Below are 19,202 nucleotides of genomic sequence, written 5' to 3' on the forward strand. Positions count from 1 at the left end.
GTTTGTGTGTGTTTTCACAGCAGATGCACAATTCTAGACTTTCTATATGTTAGTTTCCAGAGCTTAAGAAATTAATCTAAAAATAACATTATTAAGATATTGACTTCAGTATTTTAAAATACAGTCTTGGAGAAGCATATGTATGTATATATACATATATACTTACATGTTCATATTCTCTGAATCTGAACAATTATCATTTCTACCTCTTCCTCATTAAAAGTTTGACAAAAAGTAGAATAGTTATCTGGGACATCAAGACAGATGTCCTCCCTAAAGGAAGATTGTTCACTGTTCCTCTACCTCCAAATTAAGCCCTAAAGAAAGTGTTGGAGTTGGAGCAAATTATAGAACAGATGTTTGGTGTATGTGCTTAACACATTCACAAAAGATTAGCTTCTGCACACAGAACAGTTCTCAAACTGGTGCACAAAAACAATGATTATGAATAACCTATTGGCTGATAAGAAGGAAGTAGCTTCTTTCCTTGTACAGTGCTATAACTTAAATGGAGCAAGACGATTTTTGTCCTTTGTCTAAGAATTCAGTGTTGAGAGCTTGTAAACAGAGGTAACATGGCTATCTGAACAAACAGATTGTAGCAGTATATGTTGAAATAAATGACATTTTGACACTGATGTATTGCCAACTCTAGAAATAATGACAGCAAAAAGGACCAGAGAGGAAGAGAGACAAATTCAGTGGATGTGAATTTAAGAGACAACATATCTGTGCAAAAGTCTATATAATATCTTGATGTTGGACTATTACGTGTTAATACTTTGTTGCATAAAGTTAAAATTAAGGGAGACAAAGAACACACATACACAGGAGTGACAGCAGGGGATAATGACTTTATTTTGAATTGCTTTTTGTATATTTAATTTTATTTTACAACCAACAATGTTGAACTATAGTGTATAATTAGAAAATTATAATTAAGTTTCCTCCATAAATGTAAATTATTATTTCCTTCCAAATTGCATTATGCACTTGAAGACAGACAAAAAAGTTTAAATGAATCAATAAATTCTTAAATCTTAACAAAAATGATGATTATACAAAGGTCTTCTTTTGAAATAAATGAAGGACAAAATATACCTTGCAAGGACTTTCTTTCAGATAGAAAGGTAAGCATGATATAAGTTATGATTCTAAGAGTGCAGCATTTCAAGTGGACAAGGTGCATTGACTAGGTTGGACTGAATTAACTTGTGCTAAAAGTAATATATACATATTATATATTGCATTTATTTTCATAGATCTGAGATCGTCAGACCCTATGAACTAGTTATTATTTAATGCAATAGGAATGTGAATTTCTTTTTTTTATTATTTATTTATTTATTTATTTTTATTTAAAAAAAATTTTCCGCCTCCTCCCCGCCTCCCCTTTCCCTCCCCCTCCTCCCGCCTCTCTCCCCCTCCCCCCACTCCTCTTCTCCTCCCTCTCCAGTCCCAAGAGCAGTCAGGGTTCCCTGCCCTGTGGAAAGTCCAAGGTCCTCCCCCTTACATCCAGGTCGAGGAAGGTGAACATCCAGGCTGTCTAGGCTCCCACAAGGCCAGAACATGAAGTAGAATCAAAACCCCCATGCCATTGTACTTGGCCTCTCATCAGCGCTCATTGTCAGCCATATTCAGAGAGTCCGGTTTTATCCCGTGCTTTTTCAGTCACAGTCCAGCTGGCCTTGGTGAGCTCCCAATAGATCCCAATAGACCCATTGTCTCAGTGGGTGGGTGCACCCCTCGTGGTCCTGACTTCCTTGCTCATGTTCTCCCTCCTTCTGCTCCTCGTTAGGACCTTGGGAGCTCAGTCCAGTGCTCCAGTGTGGGTCTCTGTCTCTATCTCCATCCATCGCTAGATGAAGATTCTAAGGTAATATGCAAGATATTCATCAGTATGGCTATAGGATAGGGTCATTTCAGGTTCCCTATCCTCAACTGCCCAAGGAACTAACTGGGGACATTGCCCTGGGCACCTGGTAGCCACTCCAGGTTCACGTCTCTTTCCAACCCTTAGGTGGCTCCCTTAACTAAGATATGTGCTTCCCTGCTCCCCTATCAAACCTTCCTTTATCCCCAATCATTCCGTTTCCCCAAGTTCCCCCCATCCTCTCCTTCACACTTTTCTCTCCCCATCTCCCCTTACCCGCATCCCACCCCACTCCCAAGATTCCAATTTTTTGCCCTGCAATCTTGTCTACTTCCCATAGCCAGGAGGATAACTATATGTTTTTCCTTGGGTTCACCCTCTTATTTAGCTTCTTTAGGATCACAAATTATAGACTCAGTGGCCCCTATCCATGGCTAGAAACCAATTATGAGTGAGTACATTTCATGATCTTCTTTTTGGGTCTGCGTTACCTCACTCAGGATAGTATTTTCTATTTCCATCCATTTGTATGCAAAATTCAAGAAGTCATAGTACTCTAATGTGTATATATTCCACACTTTCTTCATCCATTCTTCCATTGAAGGACATCTAGGTTGCTTCCAGGTTCTGGCTATTACAAATAATGCTGCTATGAACATAGTTGAACAAATGCTTTTGTCATATGATAGGGCATCTCTTGGGTATATTCCCAAGAGTGGTATTGCTGGGTCCAGGGGTAAGTTGATCCCAAATTTCCTGAGAAACCGCCACACTGATTTCCAAAGTGGTTACACAAGTTTGCATTCCCACCAGCAATGGATGAGGGTTCCTCTTTCTCCACAACCTCTCCAGCAAAGGTTATCATTGGTGTTTTTGATTTTAGCCATTCTGACAGGTGTAAGATGATATCTCAAAGTTGTTTTGATTTGCATTTCTCTGATCGCTAAGGAGGTTGAGCATGACCTTAAATGTCTTCTGGTCATTTGAACTTCTTCTGTTGAGAATTCTCTGTTCAGTTCAGTGCCCCATTTTTTAATTGGGTTAATTAGCATTTTAACGTCTAGTTTCTTGAGTTCTTTATATATTTTGGAGATCAGACCTTTGTCTGTTGCGGGGTTGGTGAAGATCTTCTCCCAGTCAGTAGGTAAGCATAAAAATGAAATAAGAAAATTAAGGACAGTTTGTGTATAGGTGGATTGTATATTTGTAGACCATTTTATTAATCAGGAAACTGAAGAGAATAGAACTCAATTTTTAGATTTTTTTTAACTAAACTTATCATCAATTCTTTCAGGTACTAAGGTCATTAAAACTTCATCTGTTCCTATCATGGCTATATTAACAGAGCCATTTTGTTTATAACATGGTCACTAAATTATACACAAAATGATATTGTGTCATTGTATAGAATTACTTATTTTATTTAAATAAAGATCTTTCCTAATGAGGGTTAGTTGAAAATATCAAAGTTACATCCAAAAATAGTATTTACCTAAAGGTTCTACCAAAATCTAAAGAATGCTGGCTTGTGACTCTGCTGAGGAGTCCTCATTGCTTTTGCAGCTACTGGCATACTCTACCTTCAGGAGATGATTCATAATTGAATGAAGAGATTCCATTAACTTGAATAAAAATCCCATTCTAATTGAAATTCATATTCCTTTCAGCTTTCTATACTACTTTAAAAAGTAACAACGTTTCTACAAATAGGTAACACAGATAATTACTTACAATAATATCAGTTTCTTATTTTTCTGAAGGTCAGTCTTTTAATAATGAATACCACTACTACTGTTTTATTACCTGAAAAAAAGTATCAAGCTATGAAATGAAGTATTATAAAAGTATTATAAAATAAAAGGATGATAATAGCTATGCCAATAATGTGTCTTCATACTACAGTGTTTCTTTTACACATATTCATTTCAAATATTTCATTTGAAAGAGCTCCATAAAATATCAAAACTTCATGGTAAAAATGTTTCAAAATGTCAGGATTTAATCAATATTTAGCCCTACACTCATCAGAGAAGCTTCTCCATGTAGTAGATGGGATTCAGACAGAAAACCAAAACATGAAATGTTCAAAGCATGAAAAAAAATACAACTTTTAAGCGCTCAACCCCTTAAGTTTAAGTATCTAAGTGGATGAGAAGGGTGAGGATTTTCAGAGCCAGAATTGATAGATGATTCCAAGGAAATAGTGTGTTCAGATACAACCAAATTGAAACACACATGAACTCACAGAAACTGTGGCAACTTTCAGGAGACCTGCACCAGTTCAAGGCATATGAGAGAATAGATGTTTGTGTAGAAGAAATCATGAATATCTTTTGAATCCAAATAATAAAATGGATCCAAATTACTTGAAGAAATTCAGGATTAGATAGGTAGTGAGCAGATTAGGATTCTATGATAGAGCAGGACTAAAAACAGACAAGTTCGAGATCAATGTGAATAGGGAAGGTATGTGTGTATATACCTACAAAATTCAATAAAATTATTTCCCAAGGCTTCAAGTCTCTAGAAAAGAGTAGAAAATAAACAAAATTGTCTGAATGAAGTATGGAAGTGTGTAAATACTAGTGAAATAATAAGAGAAATAGATAATAAAAAATATCAGTCTTTTTCCTCACATAAACAGCAAAAATATACAGTGGAGGTCATCCAGCGTACTGGCATTGACAAGAATTATTAACATATAATAATATATAATATAGAGTTGTAAAATCAGTGAGATCCAATGTCTCTTAAAATTTTACAGGAGTATTTGCATCTTTTGGCCACAAATATATACTTATAATTTGAATACCTTTAAGCAAATTGTCGAGCAAAAGGTCACCACCTTAGGGCACGAATGGTAAACCAGCTTCATTTTTCTTGGACTCAATCTGCTTATGTATGAAATAAAAAATAAAACAAGTTCTAGTCACCTAAAAATAGAAGTGTATCCAAGATAATAGGTCAAAGTACATTTTCTATGCTCCCAACTACCTGTGTGTGAGAAAGACCGTCATGAGTCTGTTCTCTAAAAGCAGTGCAGTGATATAGCACAAGCATTATCCTGGGGATGAAATTCCCTGCTGGCATTTCAGGAAACATGACAGAAACATTGAGGATACCAGAGGCACTTTGTGAAAAGCTGGCTTTCTGAAGCCGTGGCCTTTACCACAGATCTCACTTTCTGTACATAAGGGGACAAATAACCGGAAGAACCTCCTAACTGATTCTAGAGATGAAATGCGAAGGTATGAGAAAATAGAATCAGTGCAAACATCAAAGTCAAGACAGCAGAGTTTAATTTATGTCTCTCATTCTAATGTAAGACACCAGATTAAAATGGAGCTATAGATTGTCCAGGTTAGAGATCGGGGGAAAATACATTCCTGCACCAGAATGAACACTTTTTTAGAATAATTCTTTCAGTGACATGGAAGCACATTTTTGGGTGGTTTTATTCAAATTATTGATAAATTCTTATTAAATGTGAATCTGTACTACCAATATTTCATCAACTGACAGACGTAACAACAATTACAGAAACTATCAACACAATGGGAGGACAGGAGGTGCAAAATCCATTAGTTCAAATCTGTGTTTCTCCTATATGTCATTTACTAAGATATTGTCACATCAAGGTTGGACACTTACTAAACAATCTGATCTTTGCACATTAAAAATTTCAAGAAAGAGAATAAGAAAGAGAATACAGCCTTGGAGCAATGGCATTCCGTAGAGTTAATAGACCCAAGGAATCTTAAAACTGAACTGAAGAACTCTGTGAATAGTTGCCATGCTGCCAATGGTTTTTTGTTTTTGTTTTGTTTTTTTTTCAAAGACCTACTGCCTCTTCAGAAGAACAGCAGGAATGGGCAGAACTTGTCTATTTTTTTTTTATTTTTTATTATTTATTTATTTATTTTAGAATGAAAGGAAGGAAGACAGAGTGTTAGACATACATACAGACAGAGACACACATTCTAATTATAGATGGTTGTGAGCTGCCATGTGGTTTCTGGGAATTGAACTCGGGACCTCTGAAAAAGCTGCCAGTGCTCTTAACCTCCAACCTCATGCTGCCACTTTTTAACCACATTATAAACAATAGATGACAGGAAGACTGAAGCTCACAGTTGACGTGACTATGGCCATCTTAAGCATGGAGAGCATGGTTCTGGCATGCTTTTCCCTTCTTTCCCAGTCCTTCTGTGTAGTCAGAGGGTACTCATCATTTCTGGCAGTCCAGACTTCTAAAATCATCTCATAGAAATCTTTATTACTTGCAATACTGTTTGACCAATATCTTAAGCATATTTCTGGCCAACTCGTATGTCTTAAATTAACCCATTTATATTAATCCCTGTATCACCACATGGCTGTGGCTTACTGACAAGGTTCTGATATGTCTGTCTCCTATGGGTAGTCTTCTCCCTGACTCTGCCTACTTTTTCCATATATCTTTTTAGTCTGGCTTTACTCTCTAAAACCATTGGCAAAAACAGCTTCTTTATTAACCAATGGCAACAAAACATGGTATATCAAGTTGCAATAAAAACTAAGCACCTCCCCATATATTAAGGTAAGGTAACCCAGTAAGAAGGATAGGGTCCCAAAAGCCAGTTGATAGCCCCTGTTACCACTGTTAGGGATCCCAAAAGAGTATCAAGCTGCATAACAGTAATATGCATGAAGAGTGCCTAGGTCAGCCCCACCCTGGCTCCCTGCTTGTTGGTTCAGTCACCGTGAGCCAATAAGAGAGCAGAAAAGTTAGTTCTGTGAATTTTCTTGGGTGTCCTTGACTCTTCTGACTCCTAACATCCTTTCTCTCCCTCTTCTGCAGGATTCCAAGACCTCTGTGTAAAGTTTAACCCTGGGTCTACATCTGTTTCCATTAGTTGCTGATTGAAGCCTCTCTGATGACAATTGGACTAGGCACCAAACTCTGAGTATAGCAGAATATCATTAGTCATTGATTCATTGACTTTTCCCCCCCTGTCATATTTGCTTCTATCCTAGATCTCTGAATCATCCGGCCTGTAGGTTCTGGTGCTCTAGAAATGCCAGGTTCAGGTGTGGGATTACTCTCCTGGAAAAGGTTTCAGGCTAGATTGCTAATTGGTTGGCCAGTCCCTCCATCTCTGAGAAACCCTTGCCCAGCACATCCCTTAGGCAGGACAGACTGGTTTGAAGGTTATATAATTGGGTTAGTATCCAAATGTCTCCACCTGAAGTCTTGTCTGGTCACAGGGATGACAAGTTTAGGCTATATTTCCACTATTACAAGGTTCACAGCTGGGGTCATCCTTGAAGATTCTGAAGAGATTCTCTTGCCCTCACTACGTTTTTACACAACCCTGAAATGCTCTCCTTTCCAGTAGTCTCTTTCACTACTCTTCTCCTCTGTAGCCCCTAACCTGATTGTACACGTTCCCATCTTCACCCGCTCATAGTCCACTCATGAAATCTCTTCTATTTCTCCCTCCCAGGGAGATCTTGGAGTACCCCCTTTAACGTTCCTTGTTACCTTATCTCTCTGGATTTGTGGATTGTTACATAGTTATCCTTTGTTTACAGTGAATACTTTCTAAATGTACCCATTTTTTGGCATGCCATACTCTGGCTAACCTAGGGAAATTACTGCAGCTCAAAACGAAAGTCACAGAAGAAACAATGCAAACATATTTCTTAGAAAATAAATGGGTGGCAAACACAAGTCTAAGGGGATTTTAATAAAAATCCTTATTAATGAGAAGTCATGGGTTTATTTTAAAATATTTGAAGATTCCCTAAATTCTTGCAAGACTTAGATTCAGGATAAACTAATTGACATACAAAAGAAAAAAGAAGAGCATACTCATGAGAATCATGGGCTTCATGTTATATTTGAAGGACTTAGCTTAATACCAAAATACACAAATATTGAAATTTGGAGTTGCATCCTCTCCAGTATGTTTAGGATATCCAATAATCAGATAATTCTCATGAATCTTATCGAGTGCTGCATAATTTTTCTTTTTGTAGCTTTAAAATGCTTTCATGGAAAGGAATGTTCTTATGACAGGTGCACTTTCAGTCCATGACAGTTTTCCACTGAAATAAATCAACTATGAATCTATGCTAATAAACCTGTGTACTTGACAATTATGCAGCTGAATGTGTTATATAATTTTTCTTTGAACTCACCTAGTCAATATCTCCCTGGCAGAATCTCAGCAATTGCTACGGATTCAATTCTCACTGATTTTCTCCAGTTTTCTAGCTATAGAAAAGACTTCTTCAGTAGTTAATGAAATCAACCTGCTTTAAATGTTTTCCACCACATGGTTCCAAAGCAGCTTTAAAGGTGTGTTTATTGTGAAATAAAATGTTAGAAAAGAAAACCAAACAATTCAAATTTAGCCATGCATTTCGGAATAATGAGAACACATCTTGAGCATACATCTGGGGATTTTTCTTTGTAGCATCAAAATCAAGTGCACTTACTTATACAAACGCTGTAGGTAAGTACTAAAGGTACATATTCAACCTACAGAAGTCAAGACACTGACACAAGAGTCTTCTCCCAGAATATAGGTCACAACTGTAATTCTTCTACTAGTAAGAAAAATAAATCTTACACTAGTAATTAAAAAGACTTGCATATATATAAAACAGATGTGATCGTTTTTCATCACTAATGAATCACTGACCCTTTATTTTACTTTAATTTATTTTATTCTGAGATGGGATCTCATTCAGCCCAGGTTGATCTCATATTCACTGTGTGAAAGAAGACCTATAATTCTCATCTTCTTGCTTTTACTATCCAAATATGTGTATTGCACTTATGCAACAATGCAGTATATGGATTTGCTACAGTTCTATGTACCTAAAAAGGCAGTAAATTTGTTCAGAATACATGAAAACAAAAACATAATAAATATGCATACTGAGGCATTATAAAAGCTATGGTTTCACTAGATAATCACGATTATTCTGTGAAAGCTGCGTTATATTTAGTAATTTCACGAAGAAACAAGTTACAAAAGATTGCTAAATTAATTGAGAAGGAAGTCAACTGCTACCAGTTCAAGAAAAGCAGTTTCTCACTATCTCACTCCCTTTTTTTCCTTTTAAATTTTTAGAAACTACATCAAAGGCTCTTTTCTCAGTGAATCAAGGGTCCTCTAAAACTTCATAATTAGATATAACTGACTGTATAGTACTCAATATTTCAAAGCTACAGAAATATGTATTGTAGACAAAGAAGTTTAATCGTGCTAATTTTTAAATGTTCACTAAAATTTGACATATACTAAAGTAAGAGGTATTCTGTTATTCTTTTCCTTTTCTTAAATTTTAGCATTAGAAAAACTTGATAATCTTGTGTGACATGAAACATTTCCAGACTCTTTATTACTGATTAACCATTGCATATATTTATATGCATTTAAGCATTATCAATATACCAAGACAGGCAGGAGGAATCACTCCATTTGCCTATCTGTGGAAAGACAGTGGTTTCCCTCTCTCTCTCTCTCTCTCTCTCTCTCTCTCTGTGTGTGTGTGTGTGTGAAACACAGCGAGAGAGAGACAAAGACAGAGATATGATATTGTGAGATTTCCCCCTTGTTTTCAATGTAGCCACCATTTAAGCTTCATTTTCAATGAAGTACAAGTCTTATATAATTATTACAATATTACCTTGGTATTCTTTGGTTCCTTCTAAAAATTATGGTCAGTTTTACTCCAATACATTGTGAAATTATTAAATTCACATTGTTCTAGCTTACACCAGCAGAAACTTCTTCAAGCTAAACACACAACTTGAAATATTGATCTTTAAAAGCTTCATGGTATCTGGATTCATAACACACTATACCATTAGTTTATATGGTTTCCGCTCAAATATAAGATTGATTGTCCTGTTTGCAATAAAGAATCTTTGATTTTTGAAAACTACAAATGAGATTCTAAGATCATAAAGTAGGTATGAAGATGAGTCATCACTCCTGGGTTGGTCATTCTTTCCAGTTTTTCCAGTTTTATATCCTTTTAGTTGCAAGAACAAAAATATCTATAAGTATATCTACACATACATTATATTGTCATATAGGGTATATTTAACATTCACATATATGACATAATTGTGTTTCCAAAATAGGTTTTCTTTTGCATATGTTCTTCCAATTTCTTGAATTTTTAGAATTATATTTATAGTATATGATCATGCAATTATTACATCTCATATTATTTATTTTATCTTTACCCTTTTTGAACACTATGTCTTATGTAAAATTAACTTTTACAGTCAGCAACTGTCTTAAGGATTTATTGTTGTGAAAAGAAAATGTGACCAAGGGAAACTCTTTAAAAAAAAAAATTCTTTTATTGATTCTCTGGAAATTTCACATCATACACCTTAACCCCAGTAATTTACCAATCCTTCTATTTCTGCCTTTTACCCTTGAAGACTTATTCCCCCAAAGAAAAACAAATATGATAATATATTTTTTTAATTTATATTTTAAACAGTCCACTTCATCCGCAGTCTTACCTGCCTCTCCATCACATCTCTGCTCATCCTGCCGGTGTTGGAGCTGTAGTATGTCATGCAGTATACAATTTTGCACAAACATCTTTATTTTCAAATGTTTATACAACTCTTAGAAAGGAAAACATTTATCTGAACCTGGATTACAGTTCCAAGACTTAGCACATAATTGTAATGGCAAGAAACATGGTGGCATTGAGGTAGACAAGGTGCTGGAGAAGAAGCTGAGAGCTATCCATCTTGCTCTGTAGGCAGCAGGACGAGACTGTTTTTAAAAATAACAGCAAAAAATTGAAGGCAAATGGATGTAACTAGAAAAAATAAATATCCTGAGTGGGGGAACCCAGATGCAAAAATCACAAAAGTGGTATGTACTTACTAATAAGTGGTTATGAGCTCTAAAGTAAAGGGTAACCAGGTTACAATCCACAGACTCAGTGAGGCTAGGTAACATGGAAGGCCTGAGTGTGGATCTCGCTGGGAAGAGGAAATAGAAGAGATCTCCTAGTGGACTGGGCACCAGTGGGCATGGGAACTTGCCCTCTTGATGGAGGAAGGTCATTGGTTAATTAATAAAAAAACTGCTTGGCTTCATAGGTTAGTACATAGGTGGGTGAAGTAAACAGAACAGAATGCTGGGAGGAAGAGGAAGTGAACTCAGATGCAGTGCAGCTTCTCTCAGAGCCAGACGTGATGCAGCCAGCCGCCAGGTCAGACATGCTGAATCTTTCCCAGTAAGCGCACCTAGTGGTGCTATGAAGATTATTAGAAATGGGCTAAATTTATACATGAGAATTAGCCTAGAAGAAGCTAGATATAATGGGCCAGGCAGTGTTTAAAAGAATACAGTTTGTGTGTTGTCATTTCGAGGCATAAGCTAGCCAGGCGGCCTGGAGCTGGGTGGCAGAAACGCAGCCAGCAGCTCCCTACAACACCCTCTCATATTTGGGTTGGCCAGAGGAGGAGAGAGCTGAAAGGAATGACTGAAAAGGGGAGCTTTACAGGGTTGGGTAGAAATCTGATACAAGGGAAACTTCTGAGAGTCTGCAAGGATGGCTCCAGCTATGATTCCTGTTAGCAGGGATACATCGCCTAACTTGCCATCCATTCATTGTGATCAGCCTGGGTTTTCAACAGAGTCTTCATCTAGTAACTGAGGGAGGAATTACAGTAAACAGGGTCAGGGACATTGCAGGAAAGCCTAGTCTTGCTCATGGGAACTCACAGAACCAACAACAAGGAAAAACACATGTACCAACCTAGTTCCTCTACGTATATGTGATAGTTGTATAGCTTGGTCTATTTGTGGGAGCCCTAACAACGCAAAAACGGGTTGTCCCTGGTGTTTTGGCTAACTCTTGGGTGCCTATTTCTCATGCTGAATTACCTTGCTGAGCCTGAATAGAGGGGGAGGTGCTTAGTCTTAAGGCAGCTTGATATACCATACTGGCTGATGTATATGGGAAGACTGACATCTTTTTTTTTTGTCCCTGAGACAGGGTTTCTCTGTAGCTTTGCAGCCCTTTCTGATTGAATACCAAGTGGGTGGGGCAAGGGAGTGGAGTAGAAGGAGAGTAGAGAGGAGATTTTTTAGTTGTTTTGTAAAATAAATAAATTATTAAAATTAATAAAAAATAACAACAGACATTTACACTATTAAATATTTCATTTCAGTTAAAATGAACACTAAATTCCAATAAATATGATATAATTGTCAGAAAAAAGAGTTAGGTACTATCAAACAGTTTTACTACCCATACAAAACTCAGGAAAACACTACTATACATATATATATATATATATATATTTAAATAGAAATATATTATATTCACAGTTATGTGGATATATACCTAAAATATATTGATGTATGGAACAATTAAATTGTCTATAACACAATCAATCAAGAAATAAATTGTTTTCAAAACTTGCCTGTGTTTCACAAATGCTTCACTGTCATGTGTTATATTATTTGTTTTCTTTATATGTTTATTAATGCTTCAAAATCTCCAAAGTTGCTTGCAGCTAAATATAGAAACTGACAGGTAAAAATAAAACTTAAATGGGGGACAAATAACAGCCTGTTTAAAGACAAAATGTTTGGAAGACAAACAAACAAATAAATAAAAAGAGAAAGAACGTCCAAGAATGAGGCAGGGCAGTAGAGCAAGGAAGAGCAAACACATGCAAACTCACAATGAATAAGCAAAATTGCCCAAAACAGCAACATGCCAGCAGCTACTGCCAGTTTCAAAAGGACTAACCAAAAATGTTTCTGTAGCAGCTAAATTTCCCTAACCGCATAAAACCCCCAACATTTTGCAATAAAGAGCTTCTGTATTGCAGTCTCTTGGGTTCTGTGTCATTGGCTATGTGTCTTCCCACTCCCTGTCCCCTGGAAAATGGGGATCGCTCAACAGGCAGCAGAAACAAGCCCACAACAACTGGCACTCATCGTGCATGGACTTTATATTTTGCTTGCTTTTTGGATCATCATTACCCTCTTTGGGGCATTTTTCTTTTTTGCTTGCTGTCCGGCTGTGTCCCCATCCCAACTCTTCGCCAGCATCTTGAGTTCGCCCCCTTCAGGTGTTTTCAGTGAGGTGATCCTATTCCCTATTTTTGTTTTCTTTTTTTTTTTTTTTCCTACACCATTTACCTTTTTTGTTTAAACAAAAAGGAAGGCTTTAACTTTAACATGGTAAAATTACATTAAGCAAAACAGGTATCAAATACAAATTGCAGTCACAATATTTATATTTACTTATCTTTTATCATAACTAAGGAAAATCATGACTGTAACTATAAATTCTACAACTCCATCAAAGACTCCAGAGAGATATATTATTACATAGGTAAAGAGAAAGTACATTGTAAACAACTTTCAAAACTCTAGAAATGACAGAGGTATCTCACTTCCTGGACAGAGACCCAAATTTTTTTTGTACAGTTGGGGCATCCAACTTTAGCCTACAGGCCCATAGTACCCGGAAGTCTTTTCCATTTAGCAAGAAATTTCAAAAACAGTTCAGTCACTTTCTTTTGTATCCTGCAGAATATCTTTCAGACTCTTTCAAGAAGCATGCGTCGCAAAGGATCATCTCACTTTTAGGCCAGGTCAGCAGTTATTTCTCTGTGGGTCCTACATGTCCATTGAAGCAGTCCAGGCTTGGCTTGTTGATACAAATTTAAAGTCAATTTTGTTATAATGTATATATATTTCTGCTCCTGATTGGGGTATTGTAATTGTGCAGCTCATTTAAAAAATCTAATGTGTAATTAAGAAATATAGGATAACAGATAATCATCTAAAATAGTCAAGCTTGTAGTCATGTTAATTAGATTTTCTAGATATACAAAGATGTATTTCAATTAGCTAGGTATTCTCCAAATCTTTCAAATACCTTCAGAATATGGCATTTAAAATGTTTAAGAACTTAACAACTTTTCATGACAATGAGACAAGTCTGTTCCTGGCAGCATCAATTACTTAGAGAAGAAGACAGGCATCAAAGAGGCTCCTTAGCCATTTGGGCAAGAAACTACTCCTGCCTATTTTTGTTTTCTAATCTAAGCCCTTGGTGAGTTAGGACTTTCTTTCCTAACATTAATTTCCTTTTTTTTTCTTGTGGTAACTTAACTTTCCTAACCCCATAGTCCCACACCAATCTTTTTTTTTACAATAAAGAGCTCCTGTGTCACTGTCTTCATAACTCCTCACTCCTTGCCCTCCGGGATATGGAATCACACAACAGTCAGCAACAACAAGCCTGCAACACAGGAGAAAAACAGCCAGAATAGACTGCATTACGAATATTCCATGCTATAAAGAATTTACCAAAACCATTCCTGGAGATGAACCCTTATAAACCTAGCACTTGGAGTAGAAGGCTAAAGGGAAAGAAGGAACACATAAAAGAAAGGAGACTTGCTGGTCATCTTTAATTAGACTTAGGTTATTTTTCCTACTCTAAATCTCTTCCATTTGATAATTGGAAGTAAATTGCACTGTTTGTCATAATTTTTAATTGCATAATTATTATTAATTTCTTTCCTTCTATGTTAATTAACTTGGCTTAAAAATCGAAAGCAATTTAAACTCTATCTTGCCCTAAAGACCCCTCTATTATACTTATAAGTACAAAATGGTGATGAATTTGTCAAAGATATTTCAGGGTAATGAACATTTATTGGGAGATAATTTATTAACATTAGTATGTTCCTGATATCTCAAAACTCTAATCTTAATTTCAAAGTTTGTGTATTTATCTACAAGATATAATGAAAATATTTTTTAAAAATTTTTATAAAGAATTACCAGTGCCTACTAACAATTATTTTAATCTAAATGTGGGAATATTAATCAACTATAGTATCAGAAAGTACTAATTTCATAAAGTTAACCAATATAAAATTATGAATTTCAGGGGATCCATTATAAATTCAAGGTGATCCATGACCCTTTTTTGGCCTTTGTTGGTACATGACACATAGATATACACACCCACACACTCATATACACATACATATGTCAAAACACTGATACAATAGGAGTAAATTATATAGAAATAATAGTGTCAAATTTTCTTCATGGGTACAATTAAGCATACTTAAGTAAAACCTTTTTATTTTTAGGAAATCAGTAATGTTAATAATTAGTTTGGGGAGTTATGGTTTGGTCCAAAAATCTGGTGGACCCATGTGTGTTAGAAAGTCAATATCACTGCTTTTTGCTATATTCACACACTTCATTGTATTCTTTTAGTATGTGTTTTATTCAGTAGACGTTTAAAAACTAGGGTTCTTTTTTAGTAAAATCAGTTTATTGAATAGTATAGATTAACTGTTACTCAAAATGAGAACAACACTATATTCTAAACAATAAAAACATATTTTCTTTTGTGATTTTGGTAGCTTGAATGAGAATGACCCCCATAAGCTCATATGTTTGAATGCTTGGTAACCAGTTGGGAAAAATATTTGGGAAGATTTAGGAGGTGAAACATTATTTTCAAATGATCCCTCTGTCTTCTACTTGTGGGTTGAAAATGTAAGCTTTCAGGTATTCCTGCCACTATGTCTTTGTGTAGTAGGAGGCTGCTTGCTCCTGACCACCCTGGCTCAAAATAATCATACAGAAACTATACTATTTGAAATACTTTTTGGCCAATAGGTTAAACATATTTTTAGTTAGCTCTTATATCCTAAACTAACCCATCTCCATTTATCTATGTACTGCCACGTGGTTGTGGACTACCAGCAAAGTTTTGGCAGGCACTGGCAGAGGCATCTGTCTTCTGTGGTGGGTACATGGCTTCTCCTTGACTCTGCATAGTCTCTCTCTCTCTCTCTCTCTCTCTCTATATATATATATATATATATATATATATATATATATATATATAGATAGATATAGATATATATAGATATGATAGATATATAGATCTAGATATATAGATATGTCAGCCTAGCTTTACTCTGCTAAGCCATTGGCTGAAAACACCTTCTTTAATAAACAATGTCAATAAAACATATTCATGTGTGGGGGCTACCCATGCTACCCCAATTACTCATATTTTGAGCAAGTACTCAGACAATGGATCATGCAGCTTCAAACCCAATTCTATTGGTACTCCATGATGAAGGCAGTCCTTGACCCCTCAGAGTTCCTCCAATGAGGCTATGCTTATGATGATGCAGCAGAGACCCAAGCTCATACAAATTTGCAATTTGAAATTAATGTTACCCTTGGAATGCTACTAGCCATAGACATAGACTGTTCCTATCTCATAGTCCATGATTGGCCTACATGCCTATTTCCAACAAGTATCTGACCTAGCCTTCAAGACCTTCAAACTTTATACACCCAGTACAGTGTAGACTCTTTACACAATCTTGCCTAGCAGGCTGAGGAAATATTTCCTGAATTTTTGACCCATGTCACCAATACTGTTAAAAAGAACATCCCATCTGCCCTACCAAGGATATCCTTACTAAACAGCTAACCTGGAAGGGATTCAACAGCATCACCTGGAATGACATCGCACCTGCTGGAAATGAAAATATTTATAAGTGGACCTTGGCCGCCTGTGATGTTGACACACAGAATGGTCCCATTTTTGCCCTTACAGCTTCCATCAATCAATGCAGCAGACCAAAAGCACGGTAACTAATGACATGCACTCCTAGCCGATCACAGATATAGATATGCACAATTTGAAGTTTTCTGTGATAGTTTTAGTTCTTTCTTTGATCCAGTATTTTCTCACTGAGGTTTCTATCCTTCCTTTAGAAATGGTAATATATAGTCTGTTCCATTTTATATTGTAAGTATGTGATCTGCTTTTTCTTTTTGATTTTACAAATGGTTACAGTTTAGAGATTGCTTTGAGTTTCAGAGACTTTGAACCTTGGACTTTTGTAACATGTAAAAAAGGTTCCAGACTATTGGGACTAGTGAAGATGGACTGAAGGAATTTTTGCATTATGATATGGCATCTAGCCTATGCTTTCCAGGGAGTGGAATGTGGTTAATTAAATAGTAATGTCACCCGTAGGCTCATATATTTGAATGTTTGATCCCTAGAGAGTGGTGTTACTTCTGAGGGATTAGTGGGCATGCCTTTGTTGGAGGAAGAATATCATCAGGGGAGGGTTTGGGGGTTTTGATGCTTAAGTAAGGCCCAATATCTCTTTTTTTCAAGTCTGCCTAAATGTTTCCATGCTTCCTGCAACATTTCCTATCATGCTTCCTGCCATGCTGATAGTGGACTAAACCTCTGAAACTGTAAACCAATCCCAATGAAATACAACCCCAATAAAAACCCTTTATTAGACTCGCCATGGTCAAGATGTCTCTTCACTGTAAAGAACACTAAGACAAACTCTAACTCCAGTTCGAAGAGATGTGTTCCCTCTGGCTTCTGTGGTCAACTGCATTCATGTACATAGACTTGATTCATACACATATGTATGAATAAAAAATAGGTCCTTTAAAAATTAATGCTAATTTTATTAGAACTTTTTAAGTGACTGATAATCTTTTGTTGAAACTTTTCACTTAAAAACATAATAACATCAAATAGGTCAATTTTTTAAAAGTTAAGTATTTATAGGTAGAGAACATTTAAAGCTATTTCCAAACCTTACATTTTTAGCTTGCTGTGTAGGCATTGTTTGTTCAATTATTTATTTTCATATAAATAGAATTGATAATGCATGTGACAAATACAACAGAAATTGCATTTTCTGAACCAAAAAGGTTTATTTTTATCTTTTCTAAGAAATAAAAATATTTATAATCTCTTATGCATTTCACTATTTATAAACCTTGTATGTATTTAGCTAACAATGCATTTTTATCTTTAAAAAGTGTGTCCTTTTGTAAAACTGACAAAATTATCTCCCTTTATATTTTATACCATTTAATATGCTAACTGTATGTGTACACTATACAAGAAAAACAAAATAAGAAAATAAATAAAATTAGATACCACAGAATGTGTTTACATTTCAAATATATATGCATGCAGGTTTCAGGGGGTTATCATTTTAAAGGTCAGCAGGTGAGAAGTGTAGAAGATGATTCATCTATCTTCTCCAGATCATTAAAATAAATACTTTTGTCTATCACTACATAGTTAGTGAGGACTAATAGTAGTGTTATATTGAGCGTTATAAAGGATGGAAAGAAGTTTATGATTTATTGTTTCTGCGATGCATCCTAATGGATTCTTTCCTCACTACTTACAATAAAATGTGTTATGCTGTGTTTTACTTTCTTGCTTTTGTTTTGATCTCATCTACTTATTCTCTTCGGAGGCAGAGTTATATCTCTATTAAGACTTGTATGTCTAGCAACTTACTCAGAGACCGGCTTAGAGCAAGTGCTGAATAAAATGTGCTCCGTGGTAGGGTAATGATTAAATGACAATTAGATTTTTCATTCTAAAAACTTAGGGTTTAGTTGAACACATTTAGCATCGCTTGAAGCAATCTAAGGCAGTATAGACAACGTGCTCAAAAACTAGCATAGAGCATTGAGTGGAGTGGGTAGATTGGCTTTATTACATTTGGATGTATAATTTTTAAATTATGTAAAATTACATAATTGCATAAAACTGGAATTTTCACAGTCAACCTACTAAGGAAATCAAATATTAGATCTATTAAAAGTTTAAAATGGTTCACTAGAAAGAACAAAGGCAGATGTGTTCATACCTTAGAACAAAGTGTTGCATTATTTTTAATCCTACACTCACCTCTTTTACTTGCTATTAACCACTATGACTAAATATACCACATTAATTTTAGGTTCAATATCTTAAGCTTAAAGAAACTTGTTCATTTTACAAATTGAAATAAATTGCACTTTATGTAAAACTAAATTCTTTTTAATGCTCATAGTCAGGAAGATGCCTCTATAGATATTGAAATAAAAGAGTTATTTTATACAATTAATTTTATTCTATTTTTGTCATCACAATCTGGCATTAATTTGTAAATTATGTTTAGTTTAATGCATTTATATAAGGATGAGAATTTCTACTTATATTCTCAATGTAGAAAATACCATAAATACCAAATTCAAAATTATAAAATGTGACATGATCTACATGAGGAGTAGGAGGAGGATGTTGACAGAGCTTTCTATCCTGTCGAGTCCTGCAGTCGTTCAGTCCAAAGAAACACACAGAGGTCTACATTAATTAAGAACTGGCTGACTTATTAACTCTGGCTTTTTATTAACTCATATCTTATATTAAAGCATAATTCTTGTCTGTGTTAGTCACATGGCTT

Source organism: Chionomys nivalis, chromosome 12 (assembly GCF_950005125.1).
Source record: "Chionomys nivalis chromosome 12, mChiNiv1.1, whole genome shotgun sequence".
NCBI lineage: Eukaryota > Metazoa > Chordata > Mammalia > Rodentia > Cricetidae > Chionomys > Chionomys nivalis.